This window comes from Ornithodoros turicata, chromosome 1 (genome assembly GCF_037126465.1).
Source record: "Ornithodoros turicata isolate Travis chromosome 1, ASM3712646v1, whole genome shotgun sequence".
NCBI classification, from domain to species: Eukaryota; Metazoa; Arthropoda; class Arachnida; order Ixodida; family Argasidae; genus Ornithodoros; species Ornithodoros turicata.
In genome coordinates, this window is record NC_088201.1 from 46,645,777 (window position 1) to 46,666,503 (window position 20,727).

Consider the following 20,727-nt stretch of genomic DNA (forward strand, 5'->3'; position numbering starts at 1 on the left):
AAATTGTCGAAATGTGACGAGTGCCACATTGATTTCTCCTTTTTGCTGGACGATGCAAACGAACTCAAAGCAAAACATTAAATCATTCTTAAAAAGGAAAACATCTTTCACAATGGATCATCTGTCCTCTGCATAATGCCGTTGACCACCACCGCACCTGCACCTTCTTATGCACCTCCGAAATACCTCCTGACTTCGTTCTATGATCAAAATTCTATTCCAAGCCAAATGAAAGAGCCTCGCTATTCGAGCTGAACTTCAAAGGTAACTTTCAGTCTGCATATCAACAGCTACACTCTTAGAAATGAACTTCACCGCATAGCACTTTCCTAGCAAACCATCATCTCGAATGATATCATTATCTGCCCTGATTTGTTGAAAATGGGGGGCGTACGCCTTTTTTTTGTGACAAATATGAACAGCATAAGTGCAAAAAAGGCGTACACCTCCCGTTTTCAACAAATCAGGGCAGATAACAATATCATTCGAGATGATGGTTGGCGAGGAGAATGCTATGCGGTGAAGTTCATTTTTAAGAGTGTAACTACTAATTTACATCAACGTGATTAACCGATATATTCGATGACATTCCTAAAGTCTTATGCGAGGCAGTTTTCGTTGTTTCCTTGTTTACCTTCGGCTACTTGACATTCGTATTGCAGCTAGTCGCCATGAGAATACAAATGACGAAGGGGAAGTAAGTATATCTAAAAAGGAGGCGACACCGCGATTTGGGACAGGGACGGGAAGGTACATGCATGTCGAAATGACATACGTGGTACAAATAAAGCAATAGCAAAAAGAAGAATAGTATGCTGCTACTGTTTTCTTTTCTTTTCTTTTTACACAAGAAAGTGCCGAAAACTGAAGAGCTAGTCGACCTCCGTAATTAATATCCTAGAGAAGGAGACCTCATTTTAACATTTTAGTCAAGTGTTATTAATTGCTCTGGAGCAGCCGGTCCCATGCTAAGTGTGGCCTACACATTATCTCCATTATCTCCATATTTTTTCTGCTACCACCACCACCACCACCACAATCATCATCATCATCGTCGTCGTCGTCATCCTCATCATCATTGGTTGACTTTACTAACACACTCAACAAACGGGGGATGCAAAACTCTCTTAATTATGACGTACATTTTGCTAGTATGAAGAGGAGCAGAGGAGTTTGCGTAATATTCTTCCGCCATATTGATTGTGTACTTGGCTGTACAAGCAGGAAAAATACAACACCTTCCTTTCTGGTAATGTAGCGTGTTCATGATAACAATGGTTGTTAACTACACAGGGGTGTAAGTATTACAATCCACAAGCCTTACCATAACTGAAACATTGGCAACGACACAAGGCTGCGCCGCGTTGTCTGGGTAAAGCTCCAGCTCTGTCGCAGGCAGCATCCCCATGCGATGCCCTCGGAGAGACTTCCAGCCGGGTGTCTAAAACTTGCTGATTGATGAATGCCAAATGGATGTCCAACGCTCGGCTGCTTGATTAATAGCTGCGCCTTGGTCGGGAGCTCAGATCCGGTGCTCTGAGGCCGTCGCTGCGGATATCGGTTACGGGCCACAGCCAAGTGTCATCAGTCAAAGGGTTCGCATTGTGCTTGTCACGCCATCGCCCGGTCATTATGCTGCGTTCTTCCCTTACTATTTATGCGCACACTGAGCCCTTTTCTTTACCGTCGCCACTGTATGCTTCAGTAGGGAAGGCTACTAATCATTCTACGTCAGTGGTTCCCTGGGTACAGGAAACAGAGGGGTATCAGACCCTGCACAAGGCTAGGTGGGAAAATCTTTCATTATGCGACGCGAATCAAAGCGCGCACTAAACATGCTCTAGTAGTTTGCTGAACAGATCCGCATATGATTGATTTATGTATGAGGCTAGTTGCAACGGCATAGCTGTCATTATTCAATCGTGATTAAAATCGTTATTGAAATTGAAAAACGCAGATTTCTCCAAGGGGTCGTAAAATACCTGTAAAATCACACGTAACGTTTAAATCTTACAAGCGTACGGCCCTCTCGTGGCCAAGTAGGTACTATATAGTCTAACAAAGTATTATTTACATAAACAACGAGAATTGGCCGAGGCAGACCACAATTAGGGACGGCACAGACACATTTGCCTCAAACGCCCAGAAATTACAAATCGCCTTGCCTCGTGTCTCAATGAGAGAGTGAGTGAGAAAGATGTAAGAGAGAATAGGAATAGCGTGGTTTGTTGTCCGTTCCCCTTGTACTTGAGGCGCTCTAGCTCAAGGGATCAACAAGAAGACCCAGGTTCGATTCCTGGTGTCAGCGCCTCTTTTCCCTGAGTTGGTTGAATTCGTAAAAAAGTATTGTCGTTACTCGTGCTTGCTTCCTTAAATTCATTTGGAGACCTGTCGCTGAACTGTCATTTCAGCAAGCACGATACTACACGCGAACGGATCACAATGAGATGACTTTTAGCGACCATTGCAAATATTTTTCGGGGTTGAGGATATTTCAGAAGGGAAATACAAAGACGTTAGTCCCAGCAGAGGTGAACATTTTCCTCCTAAAGAGATGTGCACTGGAGGAAGTATAGCAGAACTACAAAGAATTGAAGTGGATGGAAGTCAGTAGACGTGAAGCCGGTAGGTGAAAGGTTTATAAGTTCGTAGTCAGGGGAAGTAAAAATATTTATAATTATCTAAATATGGAAATAGGAGTCAGTTTGTCACGACATTTCTGAGAAGACTCCTGTGAGTACAAGCCTCTTCTTCCAAAAGTAGCTGCTTTACTGCTGGACGGATCTTGGAGAACCAAAGGGAACGCGAAAAGATCCGTAATATTTCCATGCTGAGAGCACCAACAGCGTTACTCATACAGAATTAATTAAGAATAAAATACAAATCCGTCGTGGTTGGAATACTGCGGTGAAAGATCAAATATTTCGACGCCCGAAGTTTCACATATAACGGCACTACTAGTAAAGCCGCCACTTACAATGCTGCTTGCAATTATGTTTCAAAAAATAAAAAATAAATGCGACAAATCAGCACGCGCGCGGCTAATGATGGAGCTAAGGTATTCCGCCATATTCTTTGATGGAACACCGAAATTAAACGTAGCGACGCCCAAGTTCGCGCTTAATTCTTGTTTCCACCAAGAATAATGGCTCGATAGTTCCAAACGCTGAAGTGCTTCTCATTAGCTTCCTTTTGTTGATATGCAAAAATATTCGCAGTCAAGACTATGCTTAACTTCCATCGGGTTGTTGACAGGGTCGTTTAACTAAGAAGTGTTTACGCATTTTGCTGCACCGCCTCGCTGATTGCGGTACCTGCTGGGAGAACCAGAAGTGAAACGAGCCGCATTTTGTTAATTGTGTCTTCGTCGATAAGCCGAATCTTTTAATGACAACTCACAACTAGTAAATTGGAGGAGAGTCGCTGATATTATCGAGACTCATTATGAAAACGAACAAGATGTTGAGAGAAAATGTGTTCGGTATTCATTCCAAAACCACGAACTGCATTCTGTGAAACAGTTATCTTCTTAGTCGTTGCAGTCATTATGTGAAAGAGCGGAGATGCAATGTTTCAAACTAATAAGTGCTGAATGTTTCGGTTTAAGACAGTATATATTGTTGCTAGACAGCAAGGGATCGTTTGGTAGACGGGAAACGAAGTCAACGCGCCGTATGAGGCAATGCTTTCTTCTCTGCAGCACACTATCAACCCTCAAATGTGTTATGCTGTAAGGACGCTAGAGGCATTAAGGTGTACTCAGAGCCGTGTGTTGAAAGGGAGTCTGACTATTGGGAGGAGCATAAAAAATAGGCTAGACCTGTCAGTCAGTACAGTTGCGCGCCTCTCACTGGTTTGCTTTTTACCACGGGGGCTGACATGACACCTGACTGCCACACAAAATGGCAGCGTTTGAGGAAACCCCAGGAAAAAAACCCAGACAGCACAGCTGGCATCGGGACTCGAACCCGTGTACTTCCCAGCCTCGACGTGACATGGCCAGCACGGTAACCACTCGGCCACGCAAGCTGGATTTTTTTTCTTACTTTTTTTCGGAACTGAAACGCGAGCTGGTCGACACAGTTCCCTTAGAGGTCCTCCCAGGAAGCACATTCCCCCAGAGCGTTAGTCGTGACGTTGCCCACCTCTGTGAGGCCGACAATTCTCTTTTCTCAAATTCTCTTTTTTGTACCGTAACGATTTTGCCGTCACTTGACTAGATCCCAAAACGAGGCAGACTTCCCGATTATATTAAGCGACCTAGGGCATCTCCCTCACGCCATGAATGTTTCTGACTGTTGATGTTATTGATTGAATTAATGCGCTAAAAGTGAATTTACCGACAAGCTGACTGAAAACACGTGCGCCCCCCCCCCCCCCCAAAGTCAAGAAAAGACTGTCATTTCTTGTGGCCTGTGTACACTGACATCAAAATCATCACCACGTTAAACAGGTCGCTATTGAAAGCCAGTCACAAACGCTGACGTCTGAGATGGACCTGACTGGCTCTAATAGTTAGCCCTTTGTGACTAACTAAAAGTCTTAATTGCACCAGTCCCACAGATCAATCATTGTGACTGGCATTTAACAGCGGCCTGGTCCCAGAAATTGACGTGCCCGACAAAGGATACGGGACACCAGGTCGGCGTAATTTTTCTCCAGCGTGATACTGTGGCTGTTGACACGACAGGAGAAGTGGAAAACAGAAGAACACTCCATTACTGCTTCTGCTTTCCAATTGTCCTCACGTGTCGGCGGCGGCATGTGTCACGCTGAGGAAAACGTACGCCGACCTCGCGTCCCGTAAACATTTGTCAGGCACTGTGTCCTTAACGTAAAGGTAGCGGGAATATACTTCCTTAAGGCTACGATACAGCCTCTAAGCAGAGGGTACAGAATTCAAGGCAACAGTAATCTTAACAGAAAGGTAACGGTGATAATTCCATAAGACTACACACAAGCCTCTACATAAGAGTTACACTTTGTAAAAGGGACTGTACTCTAAGCATCAAGGTAACCGTGATATTTTAAGAGGTACACCGTAGCTTTTATTCAAAAGAAACGAAAAGGAACAGTTAACACTTCTAAATAGAGATAATTTCTTGGCCAATTTTTTTGCCTTTCCTATAAGGGTACGAAGCTAAGAGTGTACTATTGATAGTCGACTATCGGAAAACTACCGAGGATAAAAGAGGGAAATCCCTCGCTCCAATACAAGTTTTACAAAACAACTCAGAGCAGCTTCCCCTCTTACGCTGACATTGAGCTCCTCATGCTGCTCAAACCAACAGCAAGGTCACGTGATACTCTCTGCACTGGACTGACTGGCATTGCAGTCTCACGAGTGCGTACGATTTGATGATGAGCGTCTTCTTTCGTGCTTGCAGTGCATCATTCATGCATTGCAGCTAAATTTACGGAAAGAACTCGTGTCGCACGTGATTCTGTTTTCGTTGTCACTGTGCCAGTGCGAAAACGAAGACGGGAACGAAAGCATCTATAGTGAGAACCAAATCTGAGTGAGTAAACCTTGCTTCCAGCACCGTGTGTCGCAAATTTCCGGCGCGCGTCAAAAGAGCCTCAGGTGGTCGAAATTATCCGCAGTCCTACCCTGCGGCACGTGCAGCATGTCGCCACACAAGTAGGCTGACTCACCTTACGTGTAAATCTATTCCCAATTTGAATTTGAGAACCAAATCGAGCTATCGATAATAAAGAAAAACAAATGAACAATACTATCGATAGTCAATTATCGTAAAACTATCTACAGTTTTTCAACAGTATCGATAGTACTATCGATTGTCAACAATCAATAGTTTTTAGACTATCGATAGTCAATTTATGGATTGTTTTGCATCACTACCAGCGGTACACTCTTAGAAATGGACTTCACCGCATCGCAAGCTCCTAGCCGACCATCATCTCGGATGATGTCCTTATCTGCCCTGATTTGTTGAAAACGGGAGGCGTATGCCTTTTTTGTGACACGTATGCGATTCATAATTGTCACAAAAAAGGCGTACGCCTGCCGTTTTCAACAAATCAGGGCGAATAATGATATCATGACGAGATTATGGTTGGCTAGGAGCGTGCTAAGCGGCGAAGTTCATTTCTAAGAGTTCACTTTCAGACATATGTCGGCACAGTTCCCCTAGAAGTCGGCAAGGACGCACATTTCCCCAGGGCGTCAGTCGTGACGTTGCCCACATACGTGAGGCCGACAACGGCAAGCCCTTTCACCACCACCACCACCACCACCACCACCACCACCATCATTTCTAAGAGTGTACAACGACGGATGGCAGATGCCAATTCGTGCCTTGCGCTGCCTAGGTTGCGTTCATCAAATTAGCACAAAATTCCACTAGTCTTGCACATTCAAAAAGCATCGATTTGAATCCTATTCAATCCACTTGCCACTTGCATGCCCTCAGCCAAACACAGGAGCGCGAGCTACTTAACACCCAGGCCCGCCGCCTTCACATTTGTCTGGGGATACCACGAACATCAGAGACTTACTGTACTCTTGCTGAAGAACGGGAGACGCCTGTTCCCCTTCTGCGGGATGCTGATACCCTTCGAGCATATAAACGCTATCTCACCCATCACCCTCACCACTATCTTCGCCATACTGACTCAACTGCCCTGACTCAGCTTTCGGCAAGGCCATCGCCCGCCTGAAGGACAATATTCCTTCCTCCTCAACCGCTCCCTCTTATGCGCCAGCAATGTGGACCATTGCACGTCGTGATATCTGCTCCTCCATACCCGGTCTTCAGCGCAAGCGTGACATTCCCGCACCTGTAGTCCTCCAACTCGCTCTCGATTTTCTGCACGCCACGTATCAGAATCATCGCCAGGTATACACGGACGGCTTAGTCACGGCAGACAGCTCGGGCGATGCATTTTATATCCCTGATAGTGACTTTCAGCAAGCCTTTGCCCTCCCTTACCCAATATCCTCTATGGAAGCGGAAGTCCTCGGCATCCTGTGGGCTCTACAGCACTTGCTCCTTTCCTTTTAAAACCAGATCCTTTAAAAACCCACTATCTCTAAAAAAACATGTAGATCTTTTCAAAAGGTACGAAACTTTCATCGCCCAGCAAAAGCGCCGGGTGGAGTGGTAAGAAGTTTCTGTAGAATAAAACAAAATGTTTTTCACGAAGATGTTGCTATGCTGGGCATACAATGAGTACATGGAGCGTTGAGAAAAGTTCCCCACAGTGACTGCATTCGGGAGGGTCTTCTTCGCGTAGGAGATATCCATGTGTTAAGTAGGTGTGCCCCAAGCGGAGCCGACAAGATAGCACCTCATACAGTCGATTGGATGTGGATGGATGTATCTTAGGTTTTATAGTGTGTAATTTGTTACTTATCTGTTGGTCCCAAAAGCTTTGCCAGTGTCTGTTAATGCTGCTTTTTAAACATAGCCTGAGATCTTTTGATGGAATGTCGAAAGGCGTTATGCCTTTTGTTAGGGCAGCCGCAACTGCTCGATCGGCCTTTTCGTTTCCGGGTATCCCAGCATGGCTGGGTACCCAGCAGAACAGTAACAGATAAGTCCTGTTAGCTATAGTGCTTGCTAGGCTCCTTGCACGATGAACAATAGGATATTTTGTGCTATGAATGCTACAGATAGTCTGTAAGGAACTCAAAGAATCTGTGTATATGACCGATGATTTGATACGATGATTTTGTAGAATATAATTGAGGGCTAAAATGATGGCATACACTTCTGCTGTGAAAACAGACATGGTGACTTTCAAGCGATGTGACCTTGTAACTGTGCCAGTGTCCATAGCGCACGATACCCCGGAAACGGTTTTTGAGCCATCAGTGTACAACTCTACATGGCCGCCGAAGCTATCCTTTAGCACTTCAAATTCCTGTTGCAGTACGGTGTTAGCAGTATCACGTTTGTTGTATCTGGAAAGGGACATGTTGCATTTTGGAGGGGGCTGCCATGGAGAGATTTTCTTAGTTGTCTCAAGAATCATAGAGTTGTATTCTGGAAAGCCATAGTGTTCGACTGCTTGTGACATTCTAACGCTAAAAGAAGGCACAGCTGAAGGTCTGTTCAAGAAGTGCTGCCTGAATTGTGTATCTTTCACACATTGATATGCTGGGTTCTCGGGGTGACCCCTGATTCTAAGTGCATATGAAGCAGCGAGGTAAAACCTGCGTCTCTCTAAGGACCACTGATTCGCTTCTATGTACAGACTTTGTATCGGAGAAGTTCTGAAAGCTCCGAGAACTAAACGCAGTCCTTGGTGGTGTACTGGATCGAGGATTTTGAGTGTAGATGGCCGTGCTGAACCATACACAGCACATCCATAATCCAATTTGGAAAGAACAGTGGAGACGTAGATCTTCTTGAGTGTGCCACGATCTGCTCCCCAGGACCGGTGAGAAAGCACCTTTAGAAGATTTAGAGATTTAATGGCCTTTACCTTGAAGTATTTGAGATGAGGAAGGAAAGTCAATTTCCGGTCAAATATAAGCCCAAGGAATTTATGCTCAGGCTTTACATTAATGTCGTGGCTGCCCATTTTAAGTATTGGTTCGGGAAACACTCCCCGTAGCCTAGAGAAGGAGACACAGACAGTCTTCTCCGGGGAAAACTTAAAACCATTTTCACGTGACCATCTCACCAACTTGTTTATTGTGAGTTGAAGTTGACGTTCGCACCTAGCAATGCTGGAAGAGGAACAGGAGGAAATTTGAACGTCATCTACATACAGTGAATACCTGACTGAAGGAGGAATGGCACTTGCTGTGGAGTTCATCTTTACAATGAATAGAGTCACACTTAGGACGGGATCCTGGGACACGTAGGCCTTCTTGGTATCACCCGCGCAGACACAATAGCAAGACGACACGCAACATCTACCAGAGCTATCCCTGCTACCCATCTATCCCTAACTCGGCCTGCTCCTTGCACATTCGCCGGCGGCGCTGTGTCCGTACCCGGCAGTTCCGAGCGGACTCTACCTCATTGTACGTCTGAGTGACCCCAGGCAGGACTGCAATAGAGCTAAAGAATCACTCCTCCATCGTCTTCGAATGAATATTGCACGGACACCCTCACTCCTGTATGAAATGCACCAGACGAACTCCCCCAACTGCAGAACTTGTGTGGAAGCCGACATTAAGCACTACCTCCTATCCTGCAACCCGTACACTCTTAAAAATGAACTTCACCGCATAGCACGCTCCTAGCCAACAATCAACTCAAATGATATCGCTATGTGCCCTGATTTGTTCAAAACGGTAGGCGTACGCCTTTTTGTGACACTTATGCGGTTCATAATTGTCACAAAAATGGCGTACGCCTCCCGTTTTCAGCAAATCAGGACAGATAACGATATCATTCGAGATGATGGTTGGCTAGGAGCGTGCTATGCGGTGAAGTTCATTTCTAAGAGTGTACCTCTCACAAAGGCTCATCCTCCAACGCCACTTGCGACAACTTGGCTAGCCTAACGTCACTTTGGCCACCCTGCTCGGTCCGGTCCTGCATAACCAGGGGGCGGTTACGACTACCCTCTCGACCAGCCTCTAATGCCCTTTTCTTTGTTTGTTTGTTTGTGTGTGTTTCATTTTCTTTTTCTTTTTCTTGAAGGAATAGCAAGTCGTCCTACGCCTGACTAACCTTCCCTCCCTTTCTTTTTTTCAATAAACATATCCCCCCCACCACCACCACCACCAGTTGCCACCCAAAATGACGCTGCCCATGCAGGATAGGAGGACAGATAGTGAGGATATGTTGATTGATAGTACCTCGTATTTGAACACGTCATTGGTCAGACAGCTCAAAGGGTGGGTGGAGCTTCAGGTGAGCCGGGTTCGAATCCGGGCGCCGGCTGTGCTGTCTGGGTGTTTTTCCTGGGTTTTCCTCAGACGCTTTAAGACAAACGTTGAAATGTTGAGAAGTTCCCTATGAAGTCGACGAATGACGCCCGATCCCCCCTCCGATAGTCGTGACACTGCCCGCCTGAACGTGGCCCACTACGGCAAGCAATTTCATCATCATCATCATCCCCACCACCACCACCACCTTCAGGTATAGGCAAGTCCCATTAATGGCTAGACTCATTTTTAATACACGGCTCTGGGTGTAGTACACGCTTAAAACAGAACTTCAGCACATAGCACGCTGAAGGCCAACCATTGCACAGAATGATTCCATTATCACTCCTGATTTGTGGAAAGCGCGGACTTAACATAACTGCACAAGTGTCACAAAAAAGCGTAAGCCTCCCGTTTTTAACCAGTCTGGGTGCAGAGCGATGTCAATCGGGATGGTGGTTGGCTAAGAGCGTGCTATGCGGTAAAGTTCTATTCAGCGCTCATAGTCTAGTGGTTACCTGGGGGGTGACCCGCGTTCGAATCCGGGCGCCGGCTGTGTTGTCTGGGTGCTTTCCCTGGGTTTTCCTAAGACGCTTTGAGACAAGTGTCGGCACAGTTCCCTGTGAAGTCGGCCCAGGACGCACTATCCCCCCTGCATTAGTCGTGATGTTGCCCGCCTACGCGTGGCTGACTTTAAAAGATTTAAAACTTCAAATTTTAAATTTAATTAAAATTTAAAAGCTAGGATTTCTATTTAAATAATGAGCGCACGGAAATGATCCAATTACTGGTCATCTCATGGCCGATGCTTCAAGGATGTTCACACAGATAAAAATGTTTTCGTAGGTTCGTCCGCTTCCGAAATATTCAGCTCGGGGATTTTTGTGAAACGCTCGGTAGATCTGACCTGCGGGTTGCAAGCGTTATTATTATTTTTTACCGTAAAACACATCACTGAGACACTTCCTCTCAATGTTTAGGATGCCATAGGAATCTATGAAGCGATGTCTCATGGCGAATTCCATTGAGAGAGCTCTGGGATTGGATCGACTAAGCGGTGCACATAGCGACATAGCCAAGCCAGGATACTCCGGATTCCCGATCTACTAAAGATAGTAGTACTCGTTTGTTCGAGCAGCAGTAATTTTGGCGCTACCGAAAACACAAACCGGAAAATGCTCTCCAACATACCGCCTTCACTTGTTGCACGAACGCCACGTTCCGTTCATTTTGCCCTGTACAAATCCACATAAATTGGTTGTTCGGAAATGTGCCTCTTAGAGCAAAGGTTTCGCCTCTCTTCACCCAATGTAATGGAACGATTTATGCATTTTCCCGGACCAAAAGTTTGACCGAGCTCTGCAATGGGATTCTCCATTACCGACTCTTAAAGGGAAGGTCGTACCCGTTCCGGTCGATTTCGGAACTACAGTGTCATTTTATTCCTCGTAGAGCACGGACCACGGTATCGAAAATCCCGCGCGAGAGAGTGGTGTAGTTTGACTGTTATTCGACCGAGTACATGATAAGAACAGACGCCTGATGTTGAGAGTATTCCGGAATTCCCTCTCTGGAAAAACGAGAAAACGTAACTCCTTAAGAACCAATGAGGGCGCGACCTTGAGAAAAGGAATGCCGCGGCCGTGCGGTCGTCTCAGAGTTACGGGGCGTCTGCACGGCGCCTTTCGCCTCTGAGCGCTCTCTTCCGCTTAGGGAGTGACCACGGAGGAGAAGTAAGGAGAGCGAACTGCGCAACGGCGCCGTTGAGAAAGCGTCGGCCTTAAAGGGGCACTAAAATGCAAAAACGAGTTCACTTCAAATCACGTTCCACGCTATGTTAATTTCGTACTTGTTATCATAATTCAAAACTTTGATTCCATTACGAAGCTGCAATCAAAAATATACGGGACTCTTTCTTGCTTCGGAGCTAAGCAGTGAACGTCGTTCCGGCTCATGCATCGGTGTTTTTAGTCCATGCTGCGCGTGCACGCGCGTGCCACGCCATGGAGCAGTCACGGCGAAAAACATAGTGCGCGTTGTCCGAAGGACGTGAAGATAAATGTTGTCAGTAGAACATTTGGGAGAATTGTTGTAGGCTACAATTCAGTGAGTCAGTATTGAAAAAGCAAGCAGTGCGCATCATGCCGCGCATATACGGAACACTACGATCGGACCCGTTCCAAATCCACACGGCCACGATAGGTAAGCGCCCGCTTGTCCTACTGCCTCATTGGATGCCGCCAATCGTCCCTTCCTGTGGATCCCATTCGTTGCCGCCAATGACGGCTCTGGTTTCACTGCGTTTTTCTTCTAAACGGTAGCGCTCTGTGAATTAATTTTTCTTGTATTATGCTACTTGAAACATGGACTTTCATTTGGGAGCAAGTTGTTTTTGCATTTTAGTGCCCCTTTAATTCCACGAACATTTTGTGGCCGCAGCGCGGCGCTCGCGTTCCGTGGTAGACTAGCTCTTCTGATCTTACGCCTTGGTAAGGCATTTTTTAATCTCCGCTAATGCGCCCGGTACGTATATTAAAAATATATTTCCATACGTAAACGTGATGTTTGTGTATCGGGGGAAATTCACTTTTTCCAATTTTTTTCCATACGTTCTTTTCGTTCAGGAAAGAAATACAGTGAACCCTCATTATGACCATGGTCGTTCCTGAAAATTTTGGTCATAATGCGGAATTGTCATATTAACGGGGGGGATTTGCAGAGGTTACACTGCATTGTTCCCCAGGAGTATGGTCGTAAAGCGCGTATGTCAGATTATCGGGGGTCATATTAACGAGGGTTCACTGTATTTTCTTCTGGCACTGTTGAACCTGCACGTAATTGCTTCAAAAGTCTGCGAAAGTTGTTGTTGATGATGATGATAATGATTCCAGTTTTTGTGGCGCATCGACAACAAGGGTTATAGTGCGCCAAAACCTTGGTTAGGATACAACTAGTTCAAAATGAATATGTTGTTTAATAAAAGCACGGAATTAGTGTGTAAAACATCAGTTTAAAACTACAAAAGGTGAGAGAACTGATGTTCTGAGGCTGGAACGATGTGGGTTCGAGTCCTACAGCTGGCTAACCTTTTCAATGACATTCATCTTTCGTACAAAAGGTGTTTCTGAAAGTGCCTCCCAGAGCCAGCACTTGTGAAGTGAAGGATGACTACGCCTCTCTATGGACTGTTATGCCATCATTGACTGAGTAGCGCTGTAGGAGAACACTGACGAAGATAGAGGACATACGAGGACGTTCTGACATGGATTGTCCTCGTCTGTCATCGATATTCGGCTGTATTTTCCTGCTGCGTTGCTCAACCAATGGTTACATTCTAGTACCTACTAGCCTTATCACCCGATCTTCCGCGCTTCTGAATGGTATTTAGCATGAAGAAGAAAGAAGGCTGAAAAAAAAAAAAGAAAGAAACGCAGCCAGCTACAAAAGAAGTCACTTTTTCTTGATGCTCCAAGTGCACAACTTAACAAACCTAACTTAACTATAGTTACTTAACAAACGCCACATTTGCGCGCTTCAGCGTACAGCATCAAAGCGTAAAACATTGCATTGCCACAACGGGATCTCCCGAGAGGTATAGGCTCCGAGCAGTGCCGTGTATTAAAAGGAAGTCTGGCCATTAGGAGGAGCCTAAAAAAGAGGCTCGACCTGTCAATCAAACTTGGGCGCCCTTCATTGGTTGCCGTTTTCCATGGGGGCCACCATGACACCAAAATTTCTCCAAGATGGAGGATGGTGCTTGGAACGGCGAAGCGGAGATTTCGTGCCAGAAAACTTTTGACACACTACTTTAATTTCATGCTGTGACTATATATCCTCATGTACGCATCTCCGATATCAGCTTCAACTGTTGACTCGCCATCATTATTTACGCGAAAATTAGATGTTTCGTCGCTAACGTTAGGCCTAGTTAAGACCGCGATCCCAAGAAAATAGCAAGGAAAACGCACCTGACACTTAAGATTTTGCGTAAAAATGTTGTAAAAAGGCGTAATCCTCGCGTTTTCCAAAAATTGTGGGAGAGAACGATGTCATTCGGGATATAGGAGCATACGCGGTGAAGTTGTGTTTTAAGAGTGTACAGCGTTCTATCAGCGCTCTGCACTATGCAGTTTGTACGGTTTAATGTACTCTACTGTATTGTTCGTACTGTTTCTTGTATTATTTGCTTTGCTTGGCCCATTGGGCAGTGTGCATTTCGTCGGCAATGACAAAGGAAACAGACCGAATCGATCAATGACTATGCAAACACGTTAAGGCTGGTGAACTCATCTCAGAATGAGTGGCTTAATAAGCAAACAGCATTGCATGAGGATTGAGCTCTATACCTCCATAGGTAGTTCTTGAATTCTGGAGACTACACACCTGACATTTTCTGAGCAACTACTACTGAAGTACACTAACTATCTGTGCACTAGGATGTCAGTGAATGATCTAGAATTATGTCGAAATTGCGGTGTCGGCTAGGGTAACTCGTACGGTGACTCAGCTAATAAGCCAACAGCACACTACGCTCTAAAAACAGAACTGTAAAAAGAGAACGTATAACCCGGTCCTTCCCAACAAACAATAATAATGTGGTTGCGTCTTCTGAATGTTGAAAACAGGAGGAGTGCGCTTTTTCTTTTTTTTTTTTTTTTCGGAAAACACTCTATACTGTAAAATGGCATACGTCCCTCATTCTCAGCAAGTCGTGAGACAGAGCGACAGCATTCTAAATGCTGGTTAGCCTTGAGCGCAGGGGTGGATCCAGGGAAGATCCTCGGGGGGGGGGGGGGGGTCGCCATGTAAGACGGCGAGCTGCTGAGCTTTCATTTCACACCAGAACTTTATTTACCCCCCCCCCCCCCCCGTGCGGCACCATTTCTTGTGAGTTTCGCCAATATGGCAGTGACTATCATACGTGACACTCTGTAGTGACACTCTGTAGTGCACTCTGCAGGGCAGCCACCAAGTTCCAACTCCTGCCCGGGTAGCTAAGAAGAAGAAGAAGAAGAAAGTTCTGGCTTTCAGAGTGTAGGACTCCGCATGCAAAAACTGTTATAAAATATTGGATTTTTAAAATACTGCCAGTGTACCAGGCCACGGAGGCTGAGGACTTGAACTCGGTCTTTACGTAATAAGTGGATGTGCGCACAGTCGCCTTAAAAATTCGCCGCTTCTGAAGAAGACGCAATGAACGCCACTGAGTACTCATATAATAAAGTTATCCTTCCTCTCAATGTTGGTTTACTTTGTAACAGTATGATTGTATGTTACCAATATATCTGCTTGAGCCCGAGACTGGCCTGCAGCATTCCTAAAAAATAGTACATGATGTCAAAAGATAAACTTGACACTTGTTTCTTTATCTCCTGCAATGTCAACTTAACTTTCCACGATTGAGCTTGAGAGAAAAGACTCGTTTTCTACTTTGGATGGTTATATACAGCAACACTATTTTAGAGTCAAAAGTATTTCTATGGCCTATACCGTTCGAAATCCGCCTGCCCAGATAGATTTTCGCCATCTGCCGCTGGAGGCCCACCTCAATCTCACCAAAAATAACGAGAGTTCTGTCGTGCCTCTGAAGGGATGTGCAGGAAAGGCATCAGATTCGCGTCACGGTCAGCAATTCTTGAAGCTGGGCAGCTGGGAAATTAAATTCGTCCTAGCCGCTTTATGAGATAAAGAGGTCCCACCGGGTTTCTTACAATTCGAATTAAAAACATAAATTAACGCTTTGTGACAAGTTTAAACGTCACAAGGTAAGCAATATTCCAGGCGATGACGAAATGACTACAACGTTCAGTATTGAACGCCCCATATATTATACCACGATTTACAACGTCAAAATGTCGCATCTCCGCGATTGCACGTTAGCAGCATTTTTTCTGAAGGGTCAGGATTTGGTTACTTGATTACTCATGACAGTGTCACTCTTTACGAAGAAACATAATTGAGGAAGCACAGCCATGTTCAAGCCGAGGGCGACATCTTATGTGCTGTACCTTTTGAACAAGGTGGAAAGTAGCTGTTCTGAGGCTGGAACACATAAACAGACAAATACAACACAAGCATCGATGCCTTAGAACATGGACAGTGGAAACATGACAGTCGTCGAAAAAGCCAGACCGTAGCGGGATTTAAGGCCAGTGTGGCCTAATTGGTAGGGCACTTGAGCGCCAATCAACCCGTCCCTGTCTGTTTTTTTCAACGACTGCCATATTTGCACTGTTCGTGTCTTTCGAGTTCGTCCTGTACGCAGTTTTCCAGGTAATAAACATTGGGGAAGGATAGGACTATACGACTACAGTTCGGTAGTCTCCCTCCGTCGCCCATAAGTAAAACTTCTACCTTTACGAGAGGCGTCCGTTGTGGTGTTTGTTGAACGCGGGAACAGACTCCCGAAACAGTTGTGTGATGGGCGAAATGCACAAGCAAAGACGTGGTTTAATCCATTACGTACAAAGAAAAAATATCTTACTACGACGTGACCATAAACTCGGCAAGAGAGGACGTTCCAAGTTCAGTCCTAAAGCCTTCTGGTGTCGAACAACCCCGCTCGAGCTGCTGTCCACAATATTCATGCTCCCATGACAGGGTGGGGGTGGTGAAAGGGATGTCGGCAACGTACGACTGACGCCCTGGGCCAACTTCCAAGGGAACTGTGCCGACATATGCCTGAAAGCGTCTGAGGAAAACCCAGGAAAAACCCCAGACAGCACAGCCGGCGCCGGGATTCGAACCCGGGTACCTCCCAGTCTCAACGTGACATGGCCAGCACGCTAACCACTGAGCCACGCGAGCTGGTGTCATGACAGGAAACAGAAACTAACATCTATTGGTAAGGGAGAACGAACACACACACACACACACCCACACACACACACACACACACAGAGAGAGAGAGAGAGAGAGAGAGAGAAAGAGAAGAAGAAGGTTAGCCACATGGTGATTATGTAACATATGCTCTATCCCTCGTTGTACTTCATCTCTTAATCCCGTTGGCCGCCTTTAACACGTAACAGTATCCACAGTGCTGTCGGATCGAGGGAATACCAAAACTGACCACCAAGATGCAAGCTGGGTTACTGGCGCGCGAGCTGTCTGCCTGTCAGTACGTGCTGCCAACACAGTACAGAATACAAAAGGACTCCTAATGGACAAGCAGCAAACCTGCTAATACTTTGAGTTTCTAAAAAGCACAACCCTTACACCATAATTCAGTGACAGCTTCACCTGTGTCATTCTGATACCAGTAGCGGTCTGCGAAGGCAACAAACTGGAAATGTTGCCTGAAGGAAAAAGTTAGTGAGGCATAACGGCCATACGGAAAAAGCACATAATGTGAGTACAGGATGAAACAAGACGTTTGCCCCTTCCCAATGCCACGTAATAAGCATTTTTCATCTTCTCTTCTTCTTAATCTTAAGGTTGCAGTTTGAGCAAAAATAATTCACAGATAGTCCACTGAACCCAGTATACAGGGTGTTTCAGTTAAATCCCCGGGTTAAATAGTTTGTGAACGGGTGCACCAATCGAAGAACTTCACTTTTTACAAGTATCTGTCCGATAGTACCTACAAGCTACGCACCCTGTGAATGCGTGGGAGGCGCTCATAATGGCGACCAGCCCCGACAAAAATATGTAAATCTAAACCAATTAATTGCTGCAACAAAAAACCCGCTTCGGTGGCAGGTTTTTCTCTAAAAGGTGTTCACTGAAGGTCTCAAAAGTGGTAACACCCATTTTAATGCCGACGGAGCCCTGGTTTAGAAGTTATGTTCTTTCACGAAACACATTTGAATGTTTGTTTAAATAATGAGCGCCTCCCACTCATTCACACCGCGCGCATCTTGTAGGTGGTATCGGACAGATACTCGTAAAAAGAAAGTGCACCCGTTCGCGAATTATTTAGCCCGGGGATTGAACTGAAACACCCTATCAATGTAGCATCTAATATTCTACAGAGCATTTTTTATTTATACTTTACAGATAAAAAAAAAACTGTGAGAGCAACATTGATTCCATTTTTCCGGGCGGATTACGCGGCCAACCGGACATCCGGTAGGAAAGAGCATGTAACTACTGGACGACAAAAATGTATTAATTAACTTTTTAATTAGATGTTTTCGCGCAAATGCGAAATAGCAGAATTGGAGGCAATCATTATTTGAATCCACTCTCTTTCTTAAAGATCACGAAACGGGCATGTACTTTGAGATATAAATCGCCACACTTTGGTGTGCAAATGAGGCGAAATCAGAACTACGAACTTCTCGAGCGCAGAAACGACATCGCTTCGGCTGATATGGGCCGCAAAGCGGTAGAGTTGGGCCAACATATACATATTTTTCTTTTTCACACCGACCAACCAACATGGCCAACAGAAAAGCGTTTATTCCAATCAGCTCGAACGCTGAAAAACACGTGGGCCTTCGTTAACGCCCTTTCCCACTTTTTGCGCTCGAGAAGTGCATTGTTTCAGTTTCGGCTCACTAGCATAACAAAACTTGGCGTTTTTCAACTCAAAGTACGCTGCTAGTTTAAGGGTATTTAAAAAAGAGGACGGATTGAAATAATGGCTGGCTGCAATACTGCTACCTTGCATTTCCCTGAAAACATCTAATTATTAAGTTAATTAATGAATTTTAGGTAATTAGTTGTCCACTAATTACATGCTCTTTCCCACAGGATGTCCGCATGGCCGCATAACCCACATGTGAAAACCCCATTTAGGTAGCTCTCCTAGCTTTATTACGAAAATTCTGTAATGGATAAACCAGACGACCTGTATCTTTTATACGATACTTTTATCAGTTTACAAGGGCACAAAAAAATTACCTAGCCCCACACTCTTTAAAACAGAACTTTACCTATATCACACTCCTAGCAAAACTTCATCGCGAATGACATCGTTCTCTGACTTGATTTGTTGAAAACGGGAGGCGTAAGGGGGGAGGGGGTATATGTTTATTAAGAAGAAAAGAAAGGGGAGGGGAGGGGAGGCGTACGCGTTTTGGTGACGCTTATGCAGTTATGTGGATTTCACAAAGAGGATGAAGCTCCGTGTTTTTGTTTTTTTTTAAACCAGAGCGATAGCGGCATCATTCTGCACAAAAGTTGGCCTTAGACGTGCACGCCGATGGAACTTTGACCAGCGGCGGCGGCGTCAGCGGCGCGAACAAACAGAAGTCAAAAACAGCAGAAAACCGCAACCTACGGTCGTCAGCATCAACAAAAGCAAATTTAACTTCGCGTCAGGGGTTTTCGCATCTGAAAACAGGTGCGAAGAGGCCCTCGGCGCGTCGATTTGGAAACGGCGGCGGTGTACCGAAAATTACCGGCGGCGGCGGCGGTGTGGCGCGCACACATGTCTAGCCTTCAGTGCGTTACGCATGCGGTGAGGTCCTGTTTTAAGAGTGTACTATACCCAAAAGACAATTCACTGAGACTGCGTTCACCAGTTTGCCAGCAAATCGTTACAAATCTAAGTACAGAGTTTAATTGTTAAAAAATTCCACGCAACTTTTCGGCGTAAAATGTTGTCGTTTTGCACAACACTATTGCCTAGGGTAACACGAACAAATAACGGCGACTTAGGGGCGACTGCTACGGTTTATATTCCCTTCCAGCTTACTTCCACGAAGTTTCTACGTTCTACGGTATAGTCTTGTTACAGCGACAAGTGAACAGCCTGCACTTCTATAATGCATAGCACACTGAATCTAGTACGACAGCGCTGGGACGCGAAATTCGAGGCGTCAATGATTGAACCTATAATTTCTGGAGGACTTCGTCCAGACACCGACTCAGACACAGCGCTACTTTTCTAACAAACCGAAAACTGAAAAGAAGAAAAACCAAGCGTTCCGGCTTTAAATACATCATCACAGTTCCTTGACACGCTTGACAGTTTCGAACGAAACGAGAGGGCGCGAGAGAGGGAAATAAAACAAAGGATTCGACACGCAGTTAACGACGCTGATAACAAATATTTTTAAGTAGTACTGTCTGCCCTGGTAGTGTAAAGCACGGTTTATATTTGTCATTATGATGCGCGGTTCTACGGAAATTCTAAATAGGCAAGGTTATTGTTCTTTCTCGTTAGCAGGTTATAAGGTTTCGCCAAAGTAGTTCCATGGCGGTATCCTTTTTTGCTACCTATTACTGATGAACCTGTCACTAATTATCTTCCTTCACTGCAAGTGCGACATTGTGAATCAATATGGAGTTCGAACGTCATACACAGAACTGCCACGCTCACGTCACCTGCGCGGACGGGACGAAATCTCATTCTTTCATTACGCCACCTATCCCCCAACAGCTCGAACTAAAGTCGCCACGTGATCCCTCAGCTACGCAGTATTAAAAAGTCCACCCTATCAGGGTGGTGAAGTTAAACGAGCAGCCCAGTCACGTCAAAGTCGCTAGCAATATATAGCAGCGAAAGCGCAACCGAACGATGTCACGACGAGGAGGGAGGAGAGGATAAAAGGGGAGGCCGGATTTATGAGTGTGTCAGAGGAAGACAGCGGGCTCAATTTCCTATCAACTCTGCCGGACTCTGGACTGATGGCCGACGGTTCATCTCCTCTTCATCCTCTTTTCCCTGTCGAAGGAAAGAGGCCAGGGTAGAGTCCGCCGGTCCGGAAGCGAGACCACGACGGCTCGAAAAGACAAAAGAGGAGACGTTTTTCGCGGGACAATAACGAATCCTCTCCTGCACGTTCCCGTGTTCCCTTATATATATACTCCTGTTGGAACGTAGATTGGTTGCCCTTTCTTTCTCTGCCCTTTGCGTTGTCTCCCGATGATGAGGTTGTAGTGTAGTACGTTGGAGAACTGAGGACGACGGCGTTATATCTCACGGGGGA